Source organism: Macrobrachium rosenbergii, chromosome 49 (assembly GCF_040412425.1).
Source record: "Macrobrachium rosenbergii isolate ZJJX-2024 chromosome 49, ASM4041242v1, whole genome shotgun sequence".
In the NCBI taxonomy this organism is placed as follows: domain Eukaryota; kingdom Metazoa; phylum Arthropoda; class Malacostraca; order Decapoda; family Palaemonidae; genus Macrobrachium; species Macrobrachium rosenbergii.
In genome coordinates this window covers 12,951,615-12,979,114 of record NC_089789.1, presented here as the reverse complement: position 1 = coordinate 12,979,114, position 27,500 = coordinate 12,951,615, and the positions used below count along the sequence as shown (strand labels likewise).

General features: G+C 38.4%; 1 protein-coding gene across 3 annotated transcripts in view; it reads left to right on the top strand.

Moving 5' to 3' along the window:
- Window positions 1-27,500, top strand: part of ova (ovaries absent) — a 135,956-nt gene that overhangs the window by 28,921 nt on the left and 79,535 nt on the right. Inside the window, exon 1 of one of the 3 annotated variants that reach the window (XM_067092741.1) lies at window positions 3,255-3,378. The exons of 1 other annotated variant lie outside the window; for it this stretch is intronic. The gene's annotated coding sequence lies outside the window, so the exon portion shown is untranslated. Of the gene's footprint in view, window positions 1-3,254; window positions 3,379-3,491; window positions 3,513-27,500 lie in introns of those variants that run through there. One more of the 3 variants, XM_067092742.1, reaches the window with a different exon arrangement.

Genomic DNA, 27,500 nt, shown 5'->3' with positions numbered 1-27,500 from the left:
ATATAGGTCTAATGGGTGGCTGTACTCACTTCTATGAAGCTGGCTGATATAGGCCTATAAAATATTATATATATATATATATATATATATATATATATATATATATATATATATATATATATATATATATATATATATATATATATATATATATATATAGAAAGAGAGAGAGAGAGAGAGAGATGATGGGGAGTGTATGGGCCTGGCCGGGGTGGGAAAGGAGGGATTGGGGGGGGGGGGCGGCTTTCTTAAGAGGTCAAGACCAATAGGCAAAAACAAAGGATTCTTCCGACCGAGGTCAGGCAGGACCACGGTCGGGGCAGGACCTTGGTTTAAGATAGATCATAGGCAACAGCTTCCTTAGGCTTCCATATATTATTTCCCACATAATTTTCTCATATTTATTACTCTCTGTTTTTGCTATTATTATTTATTTAATTGTTAATCTATCTATTGGCTGTTATTCATACTTCTCATTGTTCGCATAGGCTTATGGGAATTCAAGTACAAGGCTTATTTCCTGTAAACCAACGACTTTATATCATACTCTTTGTGGGCCTGTATGAATATTCCCATCCTCATTTAGAATGATAAAGCTGCTTTAATTTCTAATTTGCACTATTGGTTTTGTTTGAAATAACCCAGTTTAACCATTTTTATAGTAAAAAATGCTTCTATTTTGGTCATTAATGTGCGGTGATAAAGGAGGCCAAAATAATATGTTGCCCATCCCAGAGACACCAACTTCATGTTGCAATAAATTAATCTCTGTTGATTTTTATTCCCGCCTATCTGTTCTCTCATTGTTTAAACATATAGGCCTATGGGAATTCAATCATAACCCTTGTTTCCTTGTCAACAAACAGCTTCCTATGTGCTCAGTAGGCCTATATGAATCTTTCCTCATTTAAAATGATAAAGGCCCTGATAAAGTGAGATGGCTTGGCACAGATCTTCATGGTTTCTCATGCAGGATTTGTTAGCCACAGTTCAAGTGGTCTAAGAAAATTGGCTTTTTGCCTCCAATACCTTTTACGTCTTGGTGGTATTTCAAGAATTATGTTCTGTAGTATTTAAATTATATGTTGATTTTCATTCAGTGCTATCTTCCCTTTGATTTACTCCTGCCTTATATAGGTGTATGTATATTCAAATAAATTATGCGTGATGACTACTATTAACCCGTTGATTCATCATTGTTTATATGTGTGGAATTATCTATGAAGAAATATTTTCGTACTGATATCTGTCATGAAAGATGGGATGTCAATTTTGCTCAGATAAGTATAGCTGATGATGGCTTATGCACTGAAGTAAGTGTAAACCGAGAGGCATGTAGAGCAATATTCTAGACATTGTTTTTCCTGAAACAGTATACAGTACAAGCTGGAACTGGTTCGAGTTGCGAAGTGGTTTTTTGGCATTGGAAAAAGTACCGGACAGTGCACGATGGTATTGTATCTCATGCTATGGATAAAAGAAACATTGTAATTCTGTCTTTTCTTTGTTTCTTTAAGTCTTCAGCTGAAAACCCTTACGGACAGAGTCAGCAGACTATAATAAACCCAAGAGGGCTCCAAAGGGAAATCAACCTGCTGAGAGAGAGAGAGAGAGAGAGAGAGAGAGAGAGAGAGAGAGAGAGAGAGAGAGAGAGAGAGAGAGAGAGAAGGGGGAAACGTTATAAATAAATAAATATGCCGATACACCTGAATTCAGGAGACGTGTGGAGCAGAGAGCAGGAACGAAGTTGCTCTTCACTTAAACATCTGGAAATCAGAAAATTCCTCTACAAATGCAATAAGTAAACTATTCCACATCTTAGTTACGGCCAAGGCAAAATTAAACCTGATACTAGAAAAGGACACAGTTTGCAGCAGCAGTCTGCCTAGTGTTGAGAGCAAACACAGCTAGGTCAGGTAAAGAAGAGCGCCTAGGTTATTTGACTTGTATTATGTCTCATCAGAATAACAGTAGGCTTTGATGTTCGACCATGCAGATTTTGCCCGTTTTTAGGTCTCCAGCCTAGCCAAGCCTGATTTTGAGAATAGCTAACTCCTCAGTTGTTTAAGTTAACAAGGTTAATGAGTTATAGCTTTGAGGAAGATTTGAGCACAACTTGTATGTAATAACTGTTATAATGTACTTTGACTCAGAACTGTAAGGCACAGAGATCAAGGCAAAAACCGCCCGCCATAATGAAGCATCAAGAGAAAAAGAGGTTTTTGAGGCAAATTAACGTGTAAAAAAGCTAATTACTCGGATAAACATATAGAAATGATATGCAAAACCCGTGCAAACATCCATGATATGCAAAAACCCATGATAAGTGAAAATTCAACTAATAACAAGCTCTAAATACTAAAAATCCATCATAAATCCCGAAAAAGTCGAACAAATCACGCCAATATTCGACCGCCATGAACGATGTTCCGTGAACAGTTAAAGCTGTTTTGGGGTAAATAAACACTTAAAAAGGTATTTTATTAGCAGTATATTCATAAAAATATACAAATAATCATAATAAATATATTTTTAACAATAAAACGTTATAAATACTGAGAAACCAACCTTAAAGCCAGAAAAAGTCAAGAAGCTGAAGCCAGAACTCAACCACCATGAACGATATGCCGAGAAAAGAAAAGAACAATTTTAAGGCAAATAAAAGCTTATAAATGCCACTTATTCACTTATATATTTAGTAATAATATGAAAAAAAGTCTCTAATAATAAATATTTTACATATCACAAGCTCTAAATATAAAAAAATTTCCATAAAACCAGAAAAAGTCAAGATGAAGCCAGCACTCGACCGCCATGAACGATAGACCAAAAGATGTTTTCAGACAAATAAACATTTTAAAAAGGCTTAAATTTAATAATATACTTATCAAGAATATGCATATACTGGTGATAAATATACTCTGTAACAATTAAACACTATACATACTGAAAAACTAACCGCAAAACCAGAAAAATTAAGAAGATGAAGCCAGAACGCAACCGCCACGATGAAGCATTGAGGGAAAGCGGAAAAGTTTTTGAGACAAATTGATAAGTAAAAATGCATTTATTTATTGATATATGTATTAATGATATTAAAAATGCTTTTATGAATAAATATTTAGCTAATAAAACCTTTATATATTGGAAAATCTATCATAAAACCATAAAAAGTCGAGCGGACCACGCCACCCGCCAATTCAAATGGCGCGGGGGCGGCCTTAGAGGGCCGAGTGCTGCCACCTACCCCAACAATGCATTGTTGTTTTTCTCGGTGTGGCGACTAAGTCTACGACTATTTGCAACTGTTTCCCGGCTGTTTATCAGGTCAAATAGCCCTTTTGACCTCTCTCTGATGCATTCCGTGGCGACCTGAAGGTAAGAGGAAGGTCAGGATGGTCAAAGGGGGGCGTAAAAGGGTGCCAGAAGGCCGAAATAAGCGAGAGGAGAGAGGTGGTTTGAGGTTGGTTTTGTCTTTCCGACGAAGGAGGAGAGAGGCAGGGGAGGAAGAGGTGGGTGAGTGAGAGAGGGAGTGAGAAACACGACGTGACAGCATTAAATAGCCTAAGCAACTACGAGTGTCAGATTGTTATTTAGTTATCGAGGCGTTGCCTGTTTGCCTAAAGATTGCCCCGGGGGTCGTTTAGAAACCCTTTGGGTGGACTTTTTTTAATTCGGGGTCACAGGCTAAGTGGCCCCCAAAAATTTTGCGAGGGATTTATGTTCCCCTGTTATTAAATCTGCGTTGCCTGAGATTGCTTGATTGCCTAATGCGTTGCCTTAGGGTTTTTGAAAAATCTAGGGCCGTATGGAGGCACGGGGGGGCCAGATTTGGTCCAAAATTCGTCGAGCGATTGCTATTTTACAGAATTTGGCTAGCCAGTTATTTAATCGGCGTTGCCTTGCCTAATGTATTGCCTAATACGTTGCCTGAAGGATTTTTAAAGATTTAAGGGCGTCTGGGACATTTTTATCGGGTTGGAGGTCCATAGGGGGCCAGAAATGCCACAAAATTCCAGGGGGACATTTCTTACATTAAATTGGCGTTGCCTAGTGACTGCCTAATTTATTGCCTAAAGTTTCCTCAGGATTTCTTTTAACATTTGGCACCGTCTGGGCCATTTTCCTGTGTTTGGGGCTTAGAGGGCAACAAAGGCTCCAAAATTTGGAAGGGTTTTTTCATGGAAGGATTTATTAATAAATTGGCATTGCCTGTGATTGCTTAGGCTGATTTATTACCTAATTGCCTAAGATTGCATAATGCATTTCCTTACAAATTAAAAAAAAATTGTGGTCATCTGAGCCATTTTCCTGGGTTCCGGATCCACAGGGTACCAAATTTGCTTGAAAATTTGTGAATATTTTTTTCTTGTAAAGGTATATTAAATCTTCATTGCCTAAGGATTGCCTAATGCATTGCCTTCTGATTTAAAACAATATTATTGCATGAATGCCTAATGCATTGCCCTATGATTTAAAAAAAAAATTGGTACATGGGGCCCACAAGCCAAATTTGGTCCAAAATTTGCGAGGTATTTTTCATGTGAAGGATTAAATCAGCGTTGCCTAATTGCCTAGTGTTGCCTTAAGTTGCCTTAGGATTTTTTTAAATTGGGGTCTTTTTTGGGTAGAGGTGATAAGGCTACAAATAGCCCAAATTTTCGGAGGGTTTTTTAAAAGCTGTAATTAATTGGCATTGCTTAATAGCTTAAGATTGCCTGATGCATTGCCTTATGATTATTTGGGATGAGTCTAGAATGACGGGAACAGGTTCCGCAGATGAAAACGACCTTACCTTTTTAGTCTCACTTATGTTGCCTTTCCCTCACCTGGCCAGGGAGGGGTAAAGCCCCCTGGACCCTCCAAGTAACACTAAACATGGGAAAAGCTTAGTTCCGTCATTCTGCTAACTACTTGATTATTATTTTAAATATGGTACCATCTGGGTCATTTTCAATGGGTTTGGGGCCCACAGTGGGCCAATTTTGGTCCAAAATTTGTGAAGGTCTTTTTCTGGAAAGGTTTGTTAAATCAGTGTTGCCTGATTGCTTTGTGTGTTGTATCATGTTATTTGCAAAGGTTTTTTTTTTTTTTTTGTCAAAATTATTAATTCAGTTGGGGTTTGGAGACAGAAATGGCCCAAAATTTTTTTTTTTTTTTTTTTCTGGTTAAATTATTAAATCAGCATTGCCTAATAGCTTGCCTCTCAATTAAAGAAAAAAAAATTAGGGTCCTCCGGGCCAATTTTTGCTAGGGGCTTGGGGCCCACAGGTGGCAATAAATAGCCCAAATTTTGCAAGTTTTTTTTGTAAAAAATTATATCAGTATTTCTTGATTACCTAATAGGCTGTGTTGCCTCTTGATGTTTTAACATTTATGCTTGTCCAGGACAATTTTTGCCTTTGGGATAGGGGCCACATGGCTTTGGGATTCAAGGCCACACAGGCCAAAGTTGGTCCAAATTTGTGAGTTTTGTTTTAAAATTATTAAATTGATATTGCCTGATTGCCTAATATGCTGCCACATGTTGCCTTATGATTTTTTTTAGATTTGGCCCCATTTGCCTTTTTTGGGTTTGGGTAGGTGGTCATAGGGCCACAAATGTCCCAAAATTTAATAAAAAAAAAAAATTAAATCGGCATTGCCTGATTGCCAGATGCATGGCTTCACGTTGTCTCTCGAGTTTCTAAAAATTTTTAGGCCTGTCTGGGCCAATTTTTGTTTCAGATTCAGGCCCCCAGGGGCCACATTTGGTCATAAATTTGCAAGTTTTTTTGTAGAAATTATTAAATGTGTTGCCTGATGATTTTTTTTAGGATTTAGGCCTTATTTGCCTTTTTTGGGTTAGAATTAGGGTCATAAGGCTAGAAATGACCCAAAATTAACATTTTTTTTTTTTTTATAAAAATATTAAATCAGCATTGCCTGACTGCCTAATATGTTACCTTACATTGCCTTACGATTTTTTAAAAAGTTTTAGTCCTGTCTTGGCCATTTTTTCAGGGTTGGGCGCCACAGGGGTGGCCAATTTTTGTTCAAAATTTGCGAAATATTTTTTTGTCAAATGATTAATTTGGCATTGCCTAATTGCCTAATATGTTGCCTTCAATTTTCAATAAAAATTTAGGCCTGTCTAGGCTATTCGTTTGGGTTGGGGCCCACAGGGTGCTAAATTTGTTAAAATATGCCAGTTTTTTTTTTGAAGGGGGGTGAGAGCAGAGAGGAAATTGTGCTTTAGGTTAGGCCAGTTTTTTTAATATCCAGGTAAATTAGCTTTGCTTAGTTCTATGTAATATAGACCTCAGGGGTAATAAAAGGCCTGGTTTATTCATTACAAGATATATAATAGTTTAGTCCTAAATGTTTCCATTAAATTTGGATGCTGTCTTCAACCTAAGGCTGCATAAGTTAAGTATACCTTAGTTTAACCAGACCATTGAGCCGATTAACAGCTCTCCTAGGGCTGGCCCGAAGGATTAGGCTTATTTTACGTGGCTAAGAACCAATTGGTTACCTAGCAACGGGACCTACAGCCTATTGTGGAATCCGAACCACATTAAACTGAGAAATGAATTTCTATCACTAGAAATAAATTCCTCTAATTCTTCATTGGCCGGCCGGAGACTCGAACTCGGGCCTAGCAGAGTGCTAGCCGAGAACTCTTACCGACTCGTCCAGTGAGGAACTTTAAGGCTGCATGGTCCCTCTTAATGAGGCAATACAGTATTTTAATTTTTTTTAATAGGCCCATCCCCAAATATCCCCACAGGTTCCATGTATCCTGTAAGAAACAGGTTCCATGTATCCTGTAAGAAATTATTTTTAACCTGCTAGATTTTGTTTGCATGTATTTATATACACATGCCTACTGCTTTTGAATATTTATAATATATATGGTAGGCCAGTGACAGTTATCAGCATTAAGGTTAGGGTAGGCTATAATAGACCTTGTACCCTGTGCAGGGCCATATATAAATATGTACATGTAGGCCTACTGCTTTTGCATATTTATAAAATATGGGTACGCCTGTTAGCAGTAAGGTTATGGTAAATTAGGGTAAACCACAAGATGCTAGGGAGATGCCACTTAGGGATGATGGCAGTATTATGCATTTGCAACTTCAGTACTGTAATAGCACTAATATATTCTTGTTAATTTTTTAACTTATCACCTAATGTTCTACGTGGTTGTAATTGCCATTTGTCCCAGATAAATAATTAGTAATAAAGTATAAGATACTTTTAAAAATTGATATTTAAAAAATATTTTTTGGAAAGAAGACGAATTTTCAAAAACCACTTTTTATTTTTGGAATGCTTTGCACAGTATTTTCTGGAACATTTTCAAATTTGTTCATGACAGTATGACTCCTTAGCTATTCAAGAAGCACCATAACAAAGTACAGCAGTGATACAACAATTAATAATTTGTTGAATGAGTGTATATGCGTGTGTATTTTAACCATCGTATTCACACTTAACTTGAAAACCAATATTACTATCGTCACCGTCATGGTAATTCTCTCTCTCGAAATCACTATTTGTTGAAAGTGAGAGCATCATCATGAAAAGAGGCCATTATCTCCAAAATTTACAAAATAAAGATTTATAATATTTTTGATGTCGTAGCGCAACACACAAAGCCTCGATTCTTGCGACGTGCAGCACCTTGTGGGTTAAAGGGGGAGGCCTAGGTAAGGTTAAGTTAGCCTAGAGTGTATCCTATAAATATCTGTCAGGTAAAAGGGCTTTACTGTATTATTAAAATGTCTGCTTTATATTGTTTTGCTGTTTGCAGTATTGTGATGTGATATAATTTATACTAGTGCTGCAGGGAGAGTATCCCAATGTTATTTCATTGGCAAATGATGAGTTTGGGGACTGACTTGAATTGGCATCTAGAATCGATGGCAAAAGTTCTAAGTTTATAAAGCTGCCGTCATCTAAATTACCCGTTCGTGCTAGAACGGAAGATTTGATAATTTACCGAATTTGGTAATTCTATAGATAAGCTCAGCTGGGAGCTGTTCAGTACCAGCCCCTTGGGGATGAACGCAAGCACAAAAGCCAAAGATGGTAAATTTCTTAAAATATCTCTGCAAATTTTTAACATTACTGTTATTAAATTTCTCAGTTTGTCTCGGTTAATTTCTTAAATTATACTAAATTTCTCAATAGGTCTCAGTAAATTTCTTAAATTATCTTGGAAAAGTTTGCAAATTATATTTTGTAAAGTTTTCAAATTGTGTCTGTAATTTTACCTAATTATCTCTGTAAATTTCTCAAATTATCTTTGTAAATTTCTCAAATGATCTCTGTAAATTTTTTAAAAATATCTTTCTCAGATTATCTCTGTACATTTTCAAATTGTCTGTAATTATTTCAAGTTCTCTATAAATTTCTCAAGTTATCTGTAAATTTCTCAGTATATCTAAATTTATAATTCCACTAATTAGACTATAAATTTCTCTAAATTTTCTATACAAATTTTTCAGTGAAAAAATTTGATGAATAAATGACATCTCTTTGGGGAGTTCTTTGGTAGAAATACCTCGATTTGTCTGAAGCAACTCCTTTTTACCCCAGCCAAGGGTAAACTGGAAAGTGGAGACAGCGTTTTTGAGGTGTTTCAACATGGGATTACCTTTGGCTTCCACGTTTGAGTAGGCTTAATGTTCAAAGAACCTAACCTAACTTGACTTTGCCATGTAGGCTAATCCTTCCTTAACCAGAGATTTCACCCCAGTACTCCTTACCTAGCTGGGCACTTTGAACCCCTCACCTCTGTATGGGATGTTTAGAAAGCATAAAGCCATCACCTATGATAGTAGAAATGGACATAAATTAATATGACTTAGCATGTTGATTCTTGCTTATTAAAAAGTGTGTAGCTATGCAATCCATTTTATAACAGTGAATAGTAAACCCCCCGCATTTGCATCCTCACAATTCGTGGACTCATGTATTCACGGATTTCTCTGTGGAGCGTATCTACCCATTATTCATGGAAAATTCACCCATTTGTGGTATTTTTCACTGAGAAATATTCACTAATTACTGTATTTTCATATTTTCATGACTAAATGCACTTTTTGTGATAAAACTATTAAAATACAGTACTCAGGTATAAGCATTTTTAGAGGGTTTTTCTTGTGTTTAAACTATCAAAATAGGCAGTTCTAAGTGTTTTTCGAAAGGTTTTAAGTATTTGCGGAGTTTAGCTATTTCCCGCGAATAGGGGGGGGCGCGCGGTGGGGTTTACTGTACAGTAATATGCAAAATTAAATACTCAGACAATTAAGGCTTACTTATCAGCTGCAGTGTTTCAGATGTAATACATCTAAATACAGGTAGTCCCTGGGTTATGGCGGCTCTGCCCTCAAGAATCTTCACCTAACCTAATCTAGGATGTTGGGTCATAAGAGGCAAATTGTCAGTGGTATTAATTGGGTTCTGTCCTCTTGTAACTTCCCCCAACCTAATCTAGGATGTTGGGTCCTAAGGTAAAAGTTATCAGTGGTATTTACAGGGTTCTGTCCTCTTGTAGCTTCTCGTAACCAATCTAGGATGTTAGTCTTACCTGGCTAGCTGAGGAAATGGCCTCTCTGGATCCCCGTTAACATAGTAAAAAAAAAAAACTATGATCCTAACCTAACCTATCATAGGATGCAGGTTTGTACTTGGCTGGCGGTAGTGACTCTCCTCAACAACCCCCACCTGTTTACACTTGGCATATAGCTCAACTTACACTTGGCGGGTTGAAAGCTGTGATTCAACAGTAGCAAGAAGTCTACTTCCCATCCACGTAGACTACTTTGAGGCTGATATATTTGGCTAACTGTTCCTTCCTCTTTTACTTTGCCAACTGTTCCTCCCTCTTTTGCTTTCCCCAAAATAGCTCCCTTAAATATGGTTACAAAAACATAACCAGAATGGCTCTTCAGGAATCCTCACCAAAGGATTACAGGGTCACTGGTTTATTGATGTCCAAAAAATTATTGGCTTTCAGCCCATGGGGCATTAAACAATATGAAAGCTTAAGAGACTTCTCTAAATATCAGCTACATTATTATTGTTATGTTATGCTTGGCTACCCCTTTAGATGTCATACATTATTAAATAAATCTCTTAAATTGAATGTTAAGTGTAAAGTATAAGTTAGGTTAGGAACTACTGTATGTTGAATTGCTAATAGCTGTTGGATGTCCAGAAAATATTCAGGTGCAAGTTATAATAAATGGTCTTTGTCACCAGCTTTGGTGAAATGCCCAGAACTCAGGAGAATCAGCAGAATAATATGATAATTTATCTTCGTAATCATTTAACGTCACAAGGAGAAACGTGATAAAAAGCAGGAAAATTGGGCATTCATAATTAAAGGGATACGTCGTAGCATAGGATGCTACATCCTTTGACACTACTAAAAGTTGCTTAATACTATTTGTGTCAGTAGCATATAAAGTGATACATCCTAACCTAACTTAGTGGTAGCTTCTCACCCAACCAGGGATATGGCCTCAAAATTCTCTTGGGTTTTTGCAGGGTATTTAACTTTTATGTTGCTTTGTACTTACTGTATACTGTACTGCTTTGTACTTACTGTATACTGTACTTGAAATATTTGAGGACAGTTAACTTAATTCCTAATTCAACCTCCAACACAAATTGGTGTAACCTCTGCACAAGATTGTTCTATCAAACTTTCACAAAACTACATTGACAAATGTTTATAATCTTTTGATGACAAAGTGCACTTATTCAAAGTAGGTGTTGTATACACTGACTCCACTGATATGTTGATGCTTTTTTTTTGTACACAAACACAGCAGGTTTTCTATTTAACATTGATGAAGGCAGACTTACTGCTCTGTTTAAGATCCTTGGAGTCTTGTGAAAGTTTATGCTTATTCACAAATAGAGATGGTAGTGAAAAGACTGTGTCAATCCAGGATATTAATGTGTGTCAGTCTAGTATATTAATCTGTATACCTATTCTTGATAAAGTATGATGACTGGTTTATACTGTTTACAGTCCCAGGGAAAGAATGCAAAATAAATTAATAGAGGAAGCAGACTACTTTTCAATATTAAGATAAATGTACAGTTTAGCATTAGGTATAGGAAAAGTGCAATATTAAACTGAAAAATGTTTTTACTGTACCATAGAGATGTACACAGGCTGGGATATTTATTGAAATAGTGTTTGCTATCTTAGATAAAATTTTGGTATACGACTGTCGAATGTCAGAACTTTACAGACATACACATCTGGCAGGACTTAGAATTTGAGTAGTTTGTTCAGAATTATGAATGCATTTACTTTCTTTGTGGAAGCCTCAGTTTATAAACCCCAGTGGATTTGGTATGTTGGTAAATCTTCTTTTGTGTGTGTATAGTACTTCAAATGGGGTCATGGGAAAACCACAAGCATAACATTCTGTCTTTGTTGGGACCATCAATGATTAATTGGCTAATTATCTAAAATCTCTGAAGACGATAGATACCTGTACTGTACACGACTAGGAAGGTAGGGCCTTCTGTTGCGGAAACAATTATATGGTCTTTTTAGAGATTTTATGGCTCATGTGTCATGGAATACAGTTAGAATATTCCAGATGACGTTTGCATAGCTAGAACACACAGAAGCTGTCATGGATTTTATAAGATGAATTAGAATTCAAGCCATGGAAATCAGTTATTGACAATTTCCATAGTGTAACATTGGTAACAGGCTTGGCTATGAGTCACTCAAAAATGACTCACTAGTGACTCAGTGATTGTTAAACCATGTCACATAGTCAACTTTATCGGTCAGTGTGGGTTAGTACATACTATTAATGAATAGTACAACAATTGGAAATCTCCCTTGTCACTTTTTATGGTGTTGTAGACTTTGTAAAGAATCATTTTTGTTCAGATATTATCATGCCTGAGAATGTTTCACATTTACAATTGACCCGTGATCCCATTTTCCTGCTGAGAGCAACCAGATTTACTGAACAGCAGCACCAATGTGCAGTAAATGTGCCCGCTGCTGAACTTCTCAGTTCCAGAGGTTCTTTATTCTGCGTGCCATTGGACTGTGGAACAGCCTCCCAGAGGATGTTGTGCAATTGGGACTTTTGAAGTTCCAGTGAAGATGCAGTGCATTACTACCTTAATACAGTTCAGCTTGTATTTTAATATTTTACTTGCATTTTTATTTATTTGTCATATTGTTAATTTATCTGTTTTTCTAATCACTGATCTTTTACTGTATATCCCCTTACCTTCTGTTACTTTCAGATGAACACCATATTCTTATGAAGCTTGAATTTCAAGTCAGTGGCCCCTGTGGGCTTGTTCCATATGAATAGGGGTTTATTTTCTGAATAATAATAATGATAATGTTCTCATAGCTGTACAGGGTTATTGCAGCTGAATACAGCATGGTAATTTTAAATCTTTCAGTAAAGCCATGTAGAAATAGCCATAGCCATTTGAGACACTTGCAACTTTTTACAATTTACTAAAGTTAAGAATTTTTCTGGACAGCGTCTCTATCATTATTCCAGAAGGATGTTTTTAGAACTTTGTAAAATTGCTTCACCAGAATACAGCAGTCTTCCTGTTCCCGTTGGGGGGTCCAGTGCTGTCAGTGCACCTCACGTTGTGCACTGTGGGCATTACTTAAGGTTCTTAGCAGCATTCCTTTGGCCCCTAACTGCAACCCCTTTTATTATTTTTACTCTACCTCCATTCATATTATCTTTCTTCCATCTTGCTGTCAACCTTCTAACAGTTATTTCATAGTGCAACTGTGAGGTTTTCTCCCTGTTAAACCTTTCAAACCTACTTACTCTCAATTTCCTTTCCAGTGCTGAATGACCTCATAGGTGCAAGTGCTTGGTCTTTGGCTTAAACTCTGTATTCCATTCCTCTGTAATTTGGGTTGGAATTCAAAAGATATCTAGCATCATCTCTGATCATTTATGAATTGGTATAGGTTTGATCATGAGGAAATCTTAGTTTCATATATTAACTTACAAAGTAATTACATAGGTATAGTTTCTGACTTGGGTGGCAGCCTTTATTTTAAAAATCTTGGTAGCACTTCAATAGTTTAGTGTAGGTGACAACCCCCACCCACTAACTGGAGTACTGGAAATGACTTAGCAGAAAACCTCATTCTGTTTCTGCCGGCTCTCGAGTAACATCGGGGGGTTGCTGCAGCTTTTCTTGACTAATTTTCGATTGTATGGCTGGATTTCGGTGAAGTATTATCACTTACTTGAGTAGCCTTCAAGCTTTAATAGCTTTCAGGATAATTTTTTCTAGTTCTTTGGTTATTATTATGTCTGGTTCAAGTTCATCTAGTTTCGCTGTTGTAGCGAAAGTTGCAAACCAGATTAGTCGGATCTTCATATGATTCTGATACAATTTTCAGTAAATGTAGTGGGCAGAAATACAGTAGGGAGAAAACTTGTGCTAAATGTAATGATTAGCAAGAGTAGAAGGTACTTAATCTCAACTAGGCAAGTTAGAGAGGGATAGAAAAAGGGAAGCAACCTCTAGAGCCTAGAAACGAGCTTCCCTTAACCTAGTATTCTACCTTAGCCCAGGTTAGAAGATAGCCCTGCTATTCCTTCTTCTCCTCTTCCTAATTTTTATCCTTCTACTAGCCCTTCTACTTTTAGTCCACCTACTCCCATGCCTGGCTCCTTTGCTTCTGAACTTGATGCCACTGCCAGTCTAGAGTCTAGGTTTCACAAGAAAATTATGCTACTGGTGAATACAGTGGCGTAGTTAGGCGAGTCACTGAAGGCGCATATGGGAAATCGTATTCAGACAGCTCTGCTTCCTGCAAAGTGACAAGTGATAGTGTTGTGCAAGTAGAGGAGATGGATACTTATCCCGTTGGTTCTCCTAGACCGAGGTCACTGTCCTGCTCCCCCAAACCCTGGCAGAAGACGTACCAAAAGTCCAGTGGAGGCTGAGGGGGTTTGCCCACGGGTAGTTGCCCCCTCATCCGCACCTGTTGTATAGTCCCAGGTGTTAGTAGACAGCCATTGGAAAGGCTTGTCCAGGGATGTGCATGGCTGCTTGTTCAACGATAGCTGTTTGGACAGGAAGCGCCGTAGATGTTACCTGGACTCTTCCCATCCTTTTAAGTGCTCTTCTGCAAGCCTCGGTCAGAGTTCCGATCCAATGGGGGTTCCAGTGCCTGTTAAGAAGTACAAGCATTCTCTTTGCAGTCCCAGGCCTCCATGCAGTTATGTGGACTGGTTCGGCCCATGAGCCCTCACACCTGTCCGCTTTGGACAATCTGGAGAATGACCCACCTGTCCGATCAACTTTTTTCCTACTTTTGCCCTTGAGTGCCTGCACCTGACTCCCAAGCGCCTGGCTTCCAGATGTTCCGTGCTGCTTTCTGGGCACCCAAGGCCGGCTACCGAGCCCCCAGCACCTGCTCCCGAGCACCCAGTTCCAGCTCACGAGTGTCCCGCATCCACTCATGAGTGCCCAACACCTGCGCCCAGGCACCCATCATCTGCTTCGTCTTCCCAAAGACTGTGGTCTCCTTCCCTTCCTCCAATCGGACATTCTGCTTCATCCCCATCTGTGGGCCCGGTCGATCCTGCTCTGGCTCCGATTAAATGTCAGTTGGTGCAAATTATTGACCTTCTGAAGAAGCTCCTCTTGCTCCTAAGCCTGTTCAGGATGACAACCTGTCTCCGATATCTTCGGAATGAGAGGTCAAACAAGACCCTGCGGCACCTTCAGCATTTGCTGACTTATTGAGATATTTGATGGCGAACTTTTCCTCTTTTTCGTGCCAGCTGCTTTGTCTTTGCCAGCCTCGATGTTCTTAATGAGGAACCTGATAAATGACATTGCATGTCTCCCTAAGATGGATCTTTCTCTTCTTCTAGGAGGTCAATTAAAGAAATGGAAGATTGGCTTTCCTCCAAAAGAGACCAGGGTAAAGTGTCTTTGGCTTTTCCTCCTTCTCGACTAAGTTGCAGGAGGTATATACTGTACTGTACTTGTCATATGTGACTGGGGAAGCTCCTCCTTTTGGAGTCGCTTCCTCCTCCTAAGGGGACTTCTCTGGTTTGATCGACTTGTCATTCAGCTTTTGCTTCAGCCAAGGAAGTATCTCGCCCTCAGAACTTGATAATTTGGTAAAGGACATTTTCAAAGTGTTTGAAGTCCCCAGTTTCCTTGATTGGGTAGTAGGTGCATTGGCCAAGAAGATTGAGGATCATCAGGATCTGGCTGCGGACACTGCTTCGGACTGGCTTGGGTTTTTGCCCTGCGTTGACACAGCTGTTAGAGATGGCTCGCTTGAGCTTTCTGCTCTAGTTACCTTTGGGGTACTCAAGTTAAACGAGAGCTGTGGTACCCCTTCACATCCAAGGGGGGTTACCCAGTTGCAAAAGTCAGCTCTGATATTCTCACCACAGGACAAGAATCACCTTGTCCCTCAAGATACGGTGAAGGAATAGCTGCAGATCTGCAGAAAAAAGACAACTCAGGACTTGCTGACCCAGTCTTCAAGGTGCCCCAAGGAATCTTCTTCCTCTCTCCAATCCAGGACCATCACCCTCCAGCAACATCCCTTTCGTGGAGGGAGAACTAGAACGTCTTTCAGGGCCCGTCCAATGGTCCGTTTTGTATCCAGGAGCACAAGAAAGACTTCTGCCAAGTCAATGCAGAAAAAGTGAGTCGGAAGACCTCCATCTACCAGGCTCCATGCAGAAAAGGTGAGTCGGAAGTCCTCCATGTACCAGTAGGAGCCAGACTTCTGGAGTTTTAGGAGGAGTGGCTGATGAGAGGAGCGGAACCTTGGATGTTGAGGTTCTGAAGAAGGGCTGCATCATTCCATTCTTGGAAAGCCCACCATTGGTCACTTTTCCCATAGAATTGACAGCATACTCAGCATGCTCCGAGAGACATTCGGCTCTTCTTGGGGAAGTCTCTTCCCTTATACAGAAAAGAGACATAGAGGAGGTTCAGAACACAGACATGAAGGGTTTTTACAACTGTCTCTTTGTAGACCAGTCCTCAAGGTAAGCGCCCTCTGTCTCTTCGTCCGGCAGACGAAGTTCAGATGGAGACGAACCAGTCGGTCCTTTCATCCATTCACCAGGGCGATTGGATTATAACAATGGATATGCAGGATGCATGTTTCCACTTCCCCATCCACTTCCCCATTCATCTGGACTACAGGAAGTATCTAAGGTTAGCCTTCCAGGAGACACTCTCGGGCGCCCCATATCATGGTCTACCCACATCAAGGGCTAAAAGCTGTCTCCTCTTGGACTGCCCGGTGCCAGCTAAATCTTCCAGTTACGGGCTCTTTGCTTCAGCCTCTGTGGCTCCTCCAGTGGCTCCTGGGGAATCTGTCGTCTATCAAGACGTTCGTCAAGTTAAGCAAACTTCTCTAGAGAGTTTTGCATTCTTCCTCAAAACCAGTTGGGACGGAAACACAGCCAGACACCTGTGTTTTTCCCATAAACCCAGAGATCAAGTCAGACCGGCAATGATGGCAGTCTGAATATAGACTTTTGGAAGGAAAGCCCTTTATCCTCTGAGCCTAGACATAGACTTCTATTCAGACTCCTTGGTTCCCGGTTGGGGAGTCCTCTTGGGGAACTGGAAATTTCTGGGACATGGTCACCGGAAGAACAGAACCTTCACATCAGCGTTAGAGAGCTGAAAGCAGTTCACTTAGGGCTTTGGTGCCTCTCGACCCTAGTTCACACATGACTGTGGTAGTCCATTCAGACAATACCACAGCCCTAAAGTACATACGAAAGCAAGGCGGCACTCACTCACTTTGCCAGAAATCAAGAGACCTACTGTGGACAGATCAAATTGAGTGAGTCTAGTCACTCGATTTATTCAGGGCAAACTAAATATTCCGGCTGACGAACTGAGCCGTCAAAAGTAGGTCCTTCCCACCTTGGATCCCTAGGTCTATTGGAATCCGCAATACTATTGGGCAGGCTGACATTTGACCTGTTTATTATCTCAAAGAACCATCACCTTCCTCTCTTTTGTTCTCAGGCCCTAGGCCCTCTAGCATGGGCAACAGATGCCATGCTGCAAGATTGGTACCACTTGGACCATTATGCCTTTCTGCCCTTCAACATGGTCAGGGAAGTGCTGAACAAAGTCTTGGGCTCATCGCAGTGTTATGATGACTCTCATAACCCCGTTCTGGCCCATGAAAGAATGGTTCCAGGACCTGCTACAGTTGTGGGTGGACTTTCCAAGACTCCTTCCCCTAAAAACTGTCTACTCAGAGACAACCTTGCTTTAAGAGATACCAAAGGGTTGTCTTCTCTTGGGGTGATGGGCTTCAGACTGTCTGGAAGCTTGTCAGAGCATGAGTTTTCAAGGCGTGCTGCAGAGGTGATTACAAGAGGTAGCCATTGACTTCCTATCCGCATCTTCCAGGTTAAGTAGGCGATTTTTCAAAGTTGGTGTCTCAGATGCAACGTCTCTTCTGGGATATCTGTGACCCAAATTGTGGATTTCCTTCTTTATCCGAGGAGGTCTACGATATCTCTTGTCCTCCACCATTGTGGGTGTCAAGCTGTGTTTAGCTCAGTGTTTGAACACAGGTGTCCTGAATCTGGCGTCAGTCCCAGATCTTTACGATCTCATCAAGTCCTTTGATAGGTCTAAGCAAAGAAAGGAAGACCCGGTCTCCTGGAACCTGCGTAGTGCCAACAGGTCCCTCTTTTGAACTCCTTCGTTCCTCTTCTCAGAGAAACCTTACTCAGAAGACTCTCTTCTTTGTGGCCTTGGCTGCTGCTAATGTTAGTGAGATCCAAGCCATTGATAAAGAGTAGGTTTTTTTTCACAAGGAGATGCAGTTTGCTACTTTACCCTTGGATTTTAGCCAAGAACAAGGACCCTTCCAAGCTCTACCCCATTCTTTCTCCATTCAGACCTTAATGGATACCTTTGCTCGGGCTTTAAGGTATTACCTGAGCAGGACCAAGATCAGAGGACCATCCAGTAACCTCTGGTGCTCTGTCAAGAACCTGTCTCACCCTCTGACTAAGAACACATTGTCCTTTTTTGTCAAAGACTTAATTTCTGAGGCGCACTCGCAGATTCGCAAGGACATTTTGCCTACTTTTAAAATGAAAGCTCATAACGTCAGGGCAGTCTCTACCTTATTAGCTTTCAGGCACAGTATGTCCCTCACTTCCATTCTGCAGTCAGCCTACTGGAAGTGTGAAACGATCTTCGAGTCACACTATTTGAAAGAAGTTGTAACAGTGTTTGAAAATTGCAGTACCTTGGGGCCGTTTTCAGTGGCTGGCAGGGTATTGGGTGAGGAAACAGGAATCTCTCTTTTTCTCCTACTATCACTTCACCTTGAAGTAGAGTGTTGAATTTTCCGGAGCCAGGAGGAAGAGTGACAGTGTTGTCTGGTTGTTTTTTATATTAGTACTGTGCCCAGGGCAAGGGCACTTATATATGCTTTGCTAGTCATCGGTCCTATCCTTTGCTGCAAGGCTCCCACTTAAGTAGAGGCGCCCCATGGCTTTCCCGCCACGCCTCTACAGGATAAGATGAGCACCAACCAAAGACAGTATTCACCTGCAGTAGTTCTCTTACCATGTAAGGAAATGACAAGCATTGTTTCAGTAATAGCTATATCCTTTTCTATTTCAAAGTCATCACCATGCCTTAATGTTTTGGAATAGAATATGTCCATGTATCCCACCACCATTCAGTGTGGGATTCAGCTACTTATATGAAAATGATATTTTTTCATAATAAAATTGTTTCATATATACTTACCAAGCACAGTAAACCCAAGCACAGTAAACCCCACTGTATTCGTGGTATAACGATTCGCAGACTCACCTATTTGTGGATTTCTCTATGGAACGTATATACAGTACATATTATTTGCTGAAATTTTGCCCATTCGCGGTACTTCTCACCAAGAAATATTCACTAATTACTGTATTTTCATATAATTTTCATGACTAAATGCACTTTTTGTGATGAAAGTATTAAAATACTCAGGTACCCCAGGTAGTGCTCGAGTTAAGATAATTCGCCTTACGATAATTCGATTTTGCGATGGGGTAAGGAATTAATACCGATACGACAATATTTATGAAGTATTTTTAAATTTTGCATGGGCGCAGGCAGCAGCGTATAACTAGGCAGCGAGAGAGCAATAGACCAACTTCTTTTCCCCCATCTCTATCCCATCTTCTAGTTAAAAATATAAGAGAATGATAAAAGTATGGTTAGTAACATTATACTCTGGCGTAAATGCGTACAGCCATAAACAACTGAACGAGGAACCGTTGTTTTGCTTATAACAGAATCGGATAACAACAGCCATTTTGCTTGTATTTTAACATCGAATGGTAGGAAACAATTACCATATAGTACAAATTACGTTAAGTAGAGTAGGACTGATATATTTTTACATTATACCCTTATTATTCGGTATGGATAAAAGATTGGCAAGGAAATATACTGCTAAATTTAAGCTGCAAGTTGTAGCTGAAGCTGAGAAAACAGTGTTCGAGCTGCTAATGACTAAAATTATCGTGCATCGGCAACATGGGTGAAACTCGACCATAATTAAAATTGGAGGGCAAGTATTTTAATCAAAACTACTGGGCATGAAAGAACACATACTACTGCTATTTTTACGCCGATAAATGATAAATGCGTAAAACTTGTATTATGATGAAATCAAGTAAAAATAGCGAACAGAATCTTGATTTTTTTTTACACAAAACAGACATTCCCCAAACAGCCAATGACATCTATTAACCCTCTTGCGCTTATGGGGATTCCTATAGCGCTACCCGGTATACGACTTATGCCGTGGAGGGAAAAGTGGGGCTCACGCAGAAACGTTTCTTTGTAAAAATCAATACGTCCAAACTATAACTGATATAGGCTTATGGTTTGGTTTATGATGTCGGCAAATGATTGAATTTTTTCCTAAAGCAATCAGAAAATCTTTGCAAGGCTTAGAAATAATAAAAAAGACGTGATGAACGTGAAATTTTTAAGGAAAATTGGTTTGAGGAGTTTATTTTATACGTAAAATGTGTGGAAATGTTTGAACTTTCACGTGAAAAGAATTATTTTGCTATAAATGTGTTTGCTAATTAGCTGTTACCCATTAAAAAATGTAAATTTTTTATGGAGTGCAATTACCAGGTTTTCCAACCTACTTATGTTGACATTTCGTATCACATCTAAGTAAGAAATAAAGATAGAAAAAAAATAAAGGTGGCACTAGAAAGCTGAATAAATTTCCTATTAGACGCACAAAAGAAAGATATATGTATTGTTAGAATAAAATTGAGAAATTGTCATTAGATTACGGACAATTTTTTTTTTCTAAGAAAAAATACAGCAGCGATTATTATATATAAATGATTACATTTTGCTGTTCAGCACGATAAAGTACAAAGAATGGCCGTTCGAATGATGTATAATACATGCACAATAAAGTTATTTACAGATGCACAAACAAGTGTACAAAAAATTATCTACGCATGCATAAACTCCGGCTGAACTACAGCGTTCAATGCGTATAGATATGTATATGCTGACATTTTTCATAATTACTTGGTAGTAAATAATGCTAGTAAAAAAGTTAAAACTGCAATGGAAAGCTGAATAAATTTCATTTTTATATATTACCTAAAATCAGTAGGTGTTCCCAGTAAATAATTGAGCAATTGAAGCTCAAAGACGTAAGTTTTGTTTTTTCACATAAAGCCAATTGTTCGCTAAAGATTAAAACGTTGATATTTTTACATTTTGCTATTCAGCATGATAAAATACAAAGAATGGCCGTTCGAAAGATATATAATACATGCACATTGAAGTTTTTACAAATGCACAAACAGGTGTACAAATAATTATTCACGTACTCATAAACCCTAGGCCGAACTGCACTGCTCGACTGGGTTTTCGAGTACTCATATTTATGCTTACATTTTTCGTAATTACTCGGTAATGAATAATGCCAAGAAAAAAGTGAAAATTGCAGTGGAAAGCTGAATAAATTTTCTATAAATTGCCCACGTATAAGCAATAAGTGTTCCCAGAAAAAATTGAGCAATTGAAGCTGAAAGACAGAAATGTTGTTGAAATACAGAAATATATGTAAATAAAAGTAAATTCTTCATTATTGATCTTATCGAAAAACACGTGAAATATTATTCAAAATGTTCAACAATTACTTGCCAACACTTTTATAACAGTAGCAAAAGCAAAAGCACTTCACGAACGCAGATAAATGAAGATAAAGCAAAAAAACGTGAGTGCTGAAAAGACGTGCTGAACTCTGTCAAAATAGGAGGTGCAGTGCTTTAGTTTGCGGCGCATGTTTATGGTTTCCTGTTTATGTTTTCTTGTAGGTCCAAGATCTGCCCACACAATGGCGCAGTCCTCGTTTTCTTCAGATGACTTTTTTTTTTTTTTTGGTGAATTTCCCCAGAAAACAACTCACGGATGATGCGGAAATCGCATTATCGGAGCACTTACGGCAAAAAATTTATTGACGTGGTTTCGCGTCATCGGATCACCAGAGGGTTAATGAAAAAAATAGGTAAATTAATTTCACAACGAGACATATTTAAGTTATATTTTGACTTAAAAACACTTTATATAACGAAAAATAACCTTGCCCCATATAAAGTATCTAGAGATTCATTTACTCTAACTAGAAGCAAGAAAAGCGCTCTGAACTGGGTTAAATACGGCGAAATAAACTTCCTGCATAATCGATGTCCAAACCAAAACATTGATCGCTATGATCGAAATTTATAATACAAAAGAATAGGAATAAATACAGTATTATTGAATACAGTGAATTAAAGCATAACATTTTAAAAGATCCATGGAAAAGATGCATATTCGTTATGTTGATGTTCATATAACACCATATTATGTGAATATAGAGTACCGTATAACATAGGCTAGGCTACCGTATATGTATTTGATATACCGTAGTGTAGGCTAAGCTAATTCTTGTTTGTTATTCAATTTCTCTGTACTGTATTGAATTATCTTGAGTCACTCTGCATGAACCTCCAGAATTAGCTAATATTAATAATTACTGTACCATGTATGTATAGAGTATACTTTATAGTGCAGACTAGGCTACCACATATGTAGACATGATACTAAATACCCTAGTGTAGGCTAGGCCATATTCCAGATACATTTTTTCCAACAAATGATGGGCTTTTTGGAACCTAACCGCACCGTAAGTAGGATAATACACTGTATAAGCATTTTTTTTTTTTTTTTGTGTTTGAACTATCAAAATAGGCAGTTTTAAGTGTTTTTAGAAGGGTTCTGAGTATTTGCGGATTTTAGCTATTCGCGGGGGGTTTGTGGTAAGCATCCGAATCGGAGCCCACCCTCCTCCCCTCTCATTGACAGGGCACAAACAGAATGCTGTTTTCTGCTAAGTCGTTTCCATTACTCCTGTTAGTGGGCGGGGCTTGTCACCTATAATAAACTATCGAAGTGCTACCAAGATTTTTTAAATAAAGGCTGCTGCACGAGTTAGAAACTATAGCTATGTGATTGCTTGGTTTGTGTATATGAAACTTAATTTTATTATGAAAATGTCATTTTATTGTTGGAAAAACCTTGGATATTTATGAATTTTATGTCCCGACTAATGGTTTCCTATATTTTTGTTTGTGGTAGGTAGATTATACTGTAATATGATAAAGAGTACTTTATGTTAGACCAGGTTTAGCAGTTATTTTTAGGGAAAATCTCCAACTTTTGTCACAAAACTACGATTTTTAGAATTGTCTTTTTGAACGCTAAAGTTTTCTGTTCATTAAGTGTATAGCTTACTTTATAATCATAACTGGCATTTGAAGTTAATAATTATGGTTGTTTACCACTTATGAGGGAAAAGTGAGACTGTAGTACGGGGTATCTAGTGTATTTTTATACTAAGTGGTACTGTTACTTTACAAGCATCTAGTTACGGTGTGGTTATCTGTAAAAAGTCTTGTTGGGATAAATGGGAAAAGTCAAATTAATATGGGGTAGCTGACCTTCTACAGGGTGCTGCTAATTCTGTTGGCCTTTAGCTAATGGCATGGCTTTTATTCTTGCTCCTCTAGAACCCAGGTGACGTATGCCACTAACAAATGAAGCTTACGTACAGGGCAAGCCCCTAGGCATTACTTAAGGTTCTTTGCAGTGTCCCTTTGGCCCCTAGCTGCAACCCCTTTCGTTCCTTTTCCTGTACCTCCATTCATGTTCTCATTCTTCCATCTTACCTACACCCTCTCATAACATTTGTTTCATAGTGCAACTGCGAGGTTTATCCTCCTGTTACATAGGTCTCAGTGCTTGGTTTTTGGCCTAAATTCTATATTCTGTTCTGTACAAGACGAGTGTTAATGCGCCTTATCGTCCTTGAGTATTGGAGGTTAGACATTTATGTGTTAGTGATTTGCTTTGTTTGCTGGGAATCCTTTTGTGGTATGGAGACTTGGAACCAAGGTTGTGAGACTGTTGCTCTTGGTATGGAGACTCTTAGGCAAGGTTGTAAGATTGCTAGCTCCTGAAAAAACCAAAATTTTGGAGAACAAATTTATCTAAGAAATCCACATACAGTTTCAGAGTTTGACCCTCAAAATCTGTGTGGATTTCTTAAAAATGACGGAGCATGACACTCCTTAACTTTATGTGGATTTCCTATATATATTTTTTCTCCAATTTGTGGTTTTTTAACTTTCAAAGGTCAGTACTGATCTGTTATCATCATGGGTAGCTCCTGTTGTAAATTTGCATACAGAGACAATTGGAAAATGTCATAAATTGGGATGAGATAGTTGTCAAAAATAATGTAAATTGGGATGAGATAGTCGTTATATTGGATATGTTTTTCATGAAAAATAAAATGTATAATTTTACTGAAAAATGTAAGAATACTAATTAGTACATATTTGAGCTATTGCTTTACTCGCTCAAATTTGTTCGTTGAAAATACGACCATCATCTTGTTACCCCAGATCACTTCAGTGCTAAGCGCAAATGGTGTCTTGACTCAGGTGTGACTTAACTCGGGTGTTATATAACTGCATGCCATGTGTGTGTTTTGAATTGTGGCAGATTTCGGTTGACTGGGAAATCTGCTTCACTATGCTGCTTACTGGATACAGTTATTACGGATATTTTTCTGCTGTTTAAAGCCAGTTTTTCTAGTAGGCACTTGTAACTAATAAGCCATAAAGATAGACTTTTTAGTGAAATTTCCATCTTGAAATTGATGCTTATACATCATAGTAGGTATTTGAATAAGAAATCTGTAAGCTCATACCAATATGTTGTAAATGTACCTCGTTGTCAAACTTCTCAGTTCCAGAGGTTCTTTATTCCTCACACTGTTGGACTGTGGAACAGTCTCCCAACTGAGAATGTTGTGCAATTGGAACCTCAAGAGTTTAAGTGAAGATGCAAAGCTTTATTACCCTAAAACAGTTCTTGTATTTTAACAATTTACTTACATTTTTATCTATTAATTAAATTGTGAATTTATTTTTTTCTAATAACTGATCTCCTCTTTATGTTTATTTATTATCTTCTGTCACTTCTTTTAAATGAAGCCCATATGTTTAGAAGCTCGAACTTCAAGTCAGTGTCCCCTTTGGGGTTGTTCCATATGAATAGGGCTCGTTCGATGTGAATAGGGCTCATCTTCTGAAGAATAATACTAATAATAATAATAATAAAATTGGACATAGTCAACCATGATTTGATGGTACCAGGTGTAGACAGCTTTGATAGGCAAAGTTTAGTAATTAATGTATCAACCGGGTTGCTCCCAAGTGGCCCATGAAACTTAGCCTGAAGCCCCCATGAAGCAAGTAGAATGTGCAGGTTATGATAGATTATATCTTGTATCAAACAAGAATTGTTCCTATGGGGGTACGAAACTACGCCTTTCATTAATGGAGTTATCCAGCGCATCGTGTGCTTTTGCTGTACAGTATATTGACTAAATAACAAAGGCCTGTCAGGTAGATGAGGCATTGCCCAGACCTCTTGACTGGCCCAGCTTGTCCAATGTGTTAGCAGCCTAGCTGGCATAAAGCTGTTTTTACAAGTTTGGAATTTTTTGTGCTGGTGTGTGTTTTTTTGTGTTAACTGCTTTTTATACTTCATGAAGCCTTTATCTGTTATGCTGTTCCCTAAGGTAGCCTGGTTTATATTCCCGAGAGATTTTGTGTAGGTTTTTTAATGTTTTTGGTGTTGAAATTACAACTGTGTTGCCTCACCTTGGAAGAGGAAATTTGAGTACCCCTTTTGGGGGGATGGTGTTGCCAGTGCACCTCACATGGTGCGTTGTAGGCATTATGTAAGGTTCTTTGCAGCGTTCCTTCAGACCCTAGTTGCAACCCTTTTCAGTTCCCTTTACTGTACCTCCATTCATATTCTCTTTCTTCCACCTTACTTTCCACCTCTCCTAACAATTGTTTCATAGTGCAACTGTGAGGTTTTCTTCTTGTCACACCTTTAAAACCTTTTTTACTTTTAGTTTCCCTTTCAGCGCTGAATGGCCGCATGTACCAGCTCTTGATCTTTGGCCTAAATTTTATAGTACATTTCACTCCTTCCAGTAAGTTGGAATCATGTAATTTATGAGCTTCTAATGCAAGATTGTTATCTAGACAAGATTTTGAGGTTAATACTGTCTGTGATGTTAAGTGGATTTCTTATCAATTCTTTTTCTATCTTAACGTCTTCCTTGAGACGCCATAAAACCTATACACCAGTCTAGTCAGCTTGAAGAAGAATCAGATGTGTTTCTCCCACATACTTTTTTGTGTGTTGGGTACTTTCCCAAAAATTAAGCACATTTATTTTGAACTTGATCAAAATGTTTTTGGAATTAGGTAATGTCTTCTTTCAAGAATTACTTTGACTTGAGATTGCTAAATATGGACCAGTTTCCCATCATAGTGCACTAATTTTTCCTGAGAGTTTATTTATAACTCACTATATAAGTATCTACACCTTGAATCAGATGGATATTTACAAGACTTATGTTACCCAGGTTTCATATAGGAAGCAATTACTTTATAAACTTTTTGCATACAAGAAGCAATTGTAAACTTGATGCCTTTGATCTAGAACAGTTGTTTTCAGATAATTGCATATAGGGAACAATTACTAATTTGTGTTGCTATTTTAGGTCACTGGAAGGCAGTCTTGCTAAATTACATGATTCCAGACTTTCTTTTGTAACGGGCTGGATATATAACCCCAAGTGCAAGATCTTTGCAGTGACATGGGTCAGGATTTATTTTTAACAAGTCTAGACCTGTAATGTTACACATTCCACAATCTAGTGTTCTGGAGTTGTTATAACTTTTATTTTGATGAAACAGGACTTGTAGTGGTTGGTTGTTCTTCCCTAACAAGAAATGAAGTACCATGCCCGTGTACATAAAGAGAGCTGCCTTTTTGTGGGGGGTTAGTGCTGTCACTGCAACTCACGCGATGCACTGTAGGCATTATTACGGTTCTTTACAGTGTCCCTTCCTTAGGCCCCTAGCTGCAACCCCTTTCGTTCCTTTTACTGTACCTCTGTTCATATTCTCTCTCATTCATCTTACTGTCCACCCTCTCCTAACAATTGTTTCAACATTATTTTCAACGCTGAATGACCTTGTAAGTCCCAGCACTTGGCCTTTGGCCTAAGTTTTGTATTCCAGTTCCAGTATCTAACTTAAATTTTTGGACGTAAAGATTTTATTCCTAGCTGCAAAGTAATCACATTTGGTGTTGGTCAATGTTATAACTTTTTGGCATTTGAGCTACTGGCTCAAACACCAATTAGGTCTTGTGTGCATGTGTGTGTGTGTGTGTGTGTGTGTCTGTGTGTTTTTTAAATTATGAGAGGATGGAACAAGTCAAGTCAGATCCCAGATTTCATATATGTACTTACCAGCTACCATATCATGATTATTTCTTCCCAAGCTGCCATTTTAGATGGGATGCAATTCTAGATCTCTCTTATATTGAATGTTAAGCGTAAAGTACAGGTTGGTTTAGTTTAGGAACTTTTTTACTTGACAGACTTTACTTGCCAGAAAGGTTAGACTCTTATAGTGTTTAAGTTGAGGTGGTATTATATCTGATTTTCTTAAGTATATAATTGATGTAATATATTTCCTTTTACTGTACAGTAAACCCCCGTATTCGCGTTCTCATGATTTGCAGACTCACGCATTCGCGGGTTTCTCTGTGGAACATATCTAGCCATTATTCGTGGAAAATTCGCCCATTCGCGGTATTTTTCACTGAGAAATAGTCACTAATAACTGTATTTTCATATGATTTTCATGAATAAATGCACTTTTTGTGATAAAACTATTAAAATACTCAGGTATATGCATTTTTACAGGGTTTTTCTGTGTATAAACTATCAAAATGGGCAGTTCTAAGTGTTTTTAGAGGGGTTT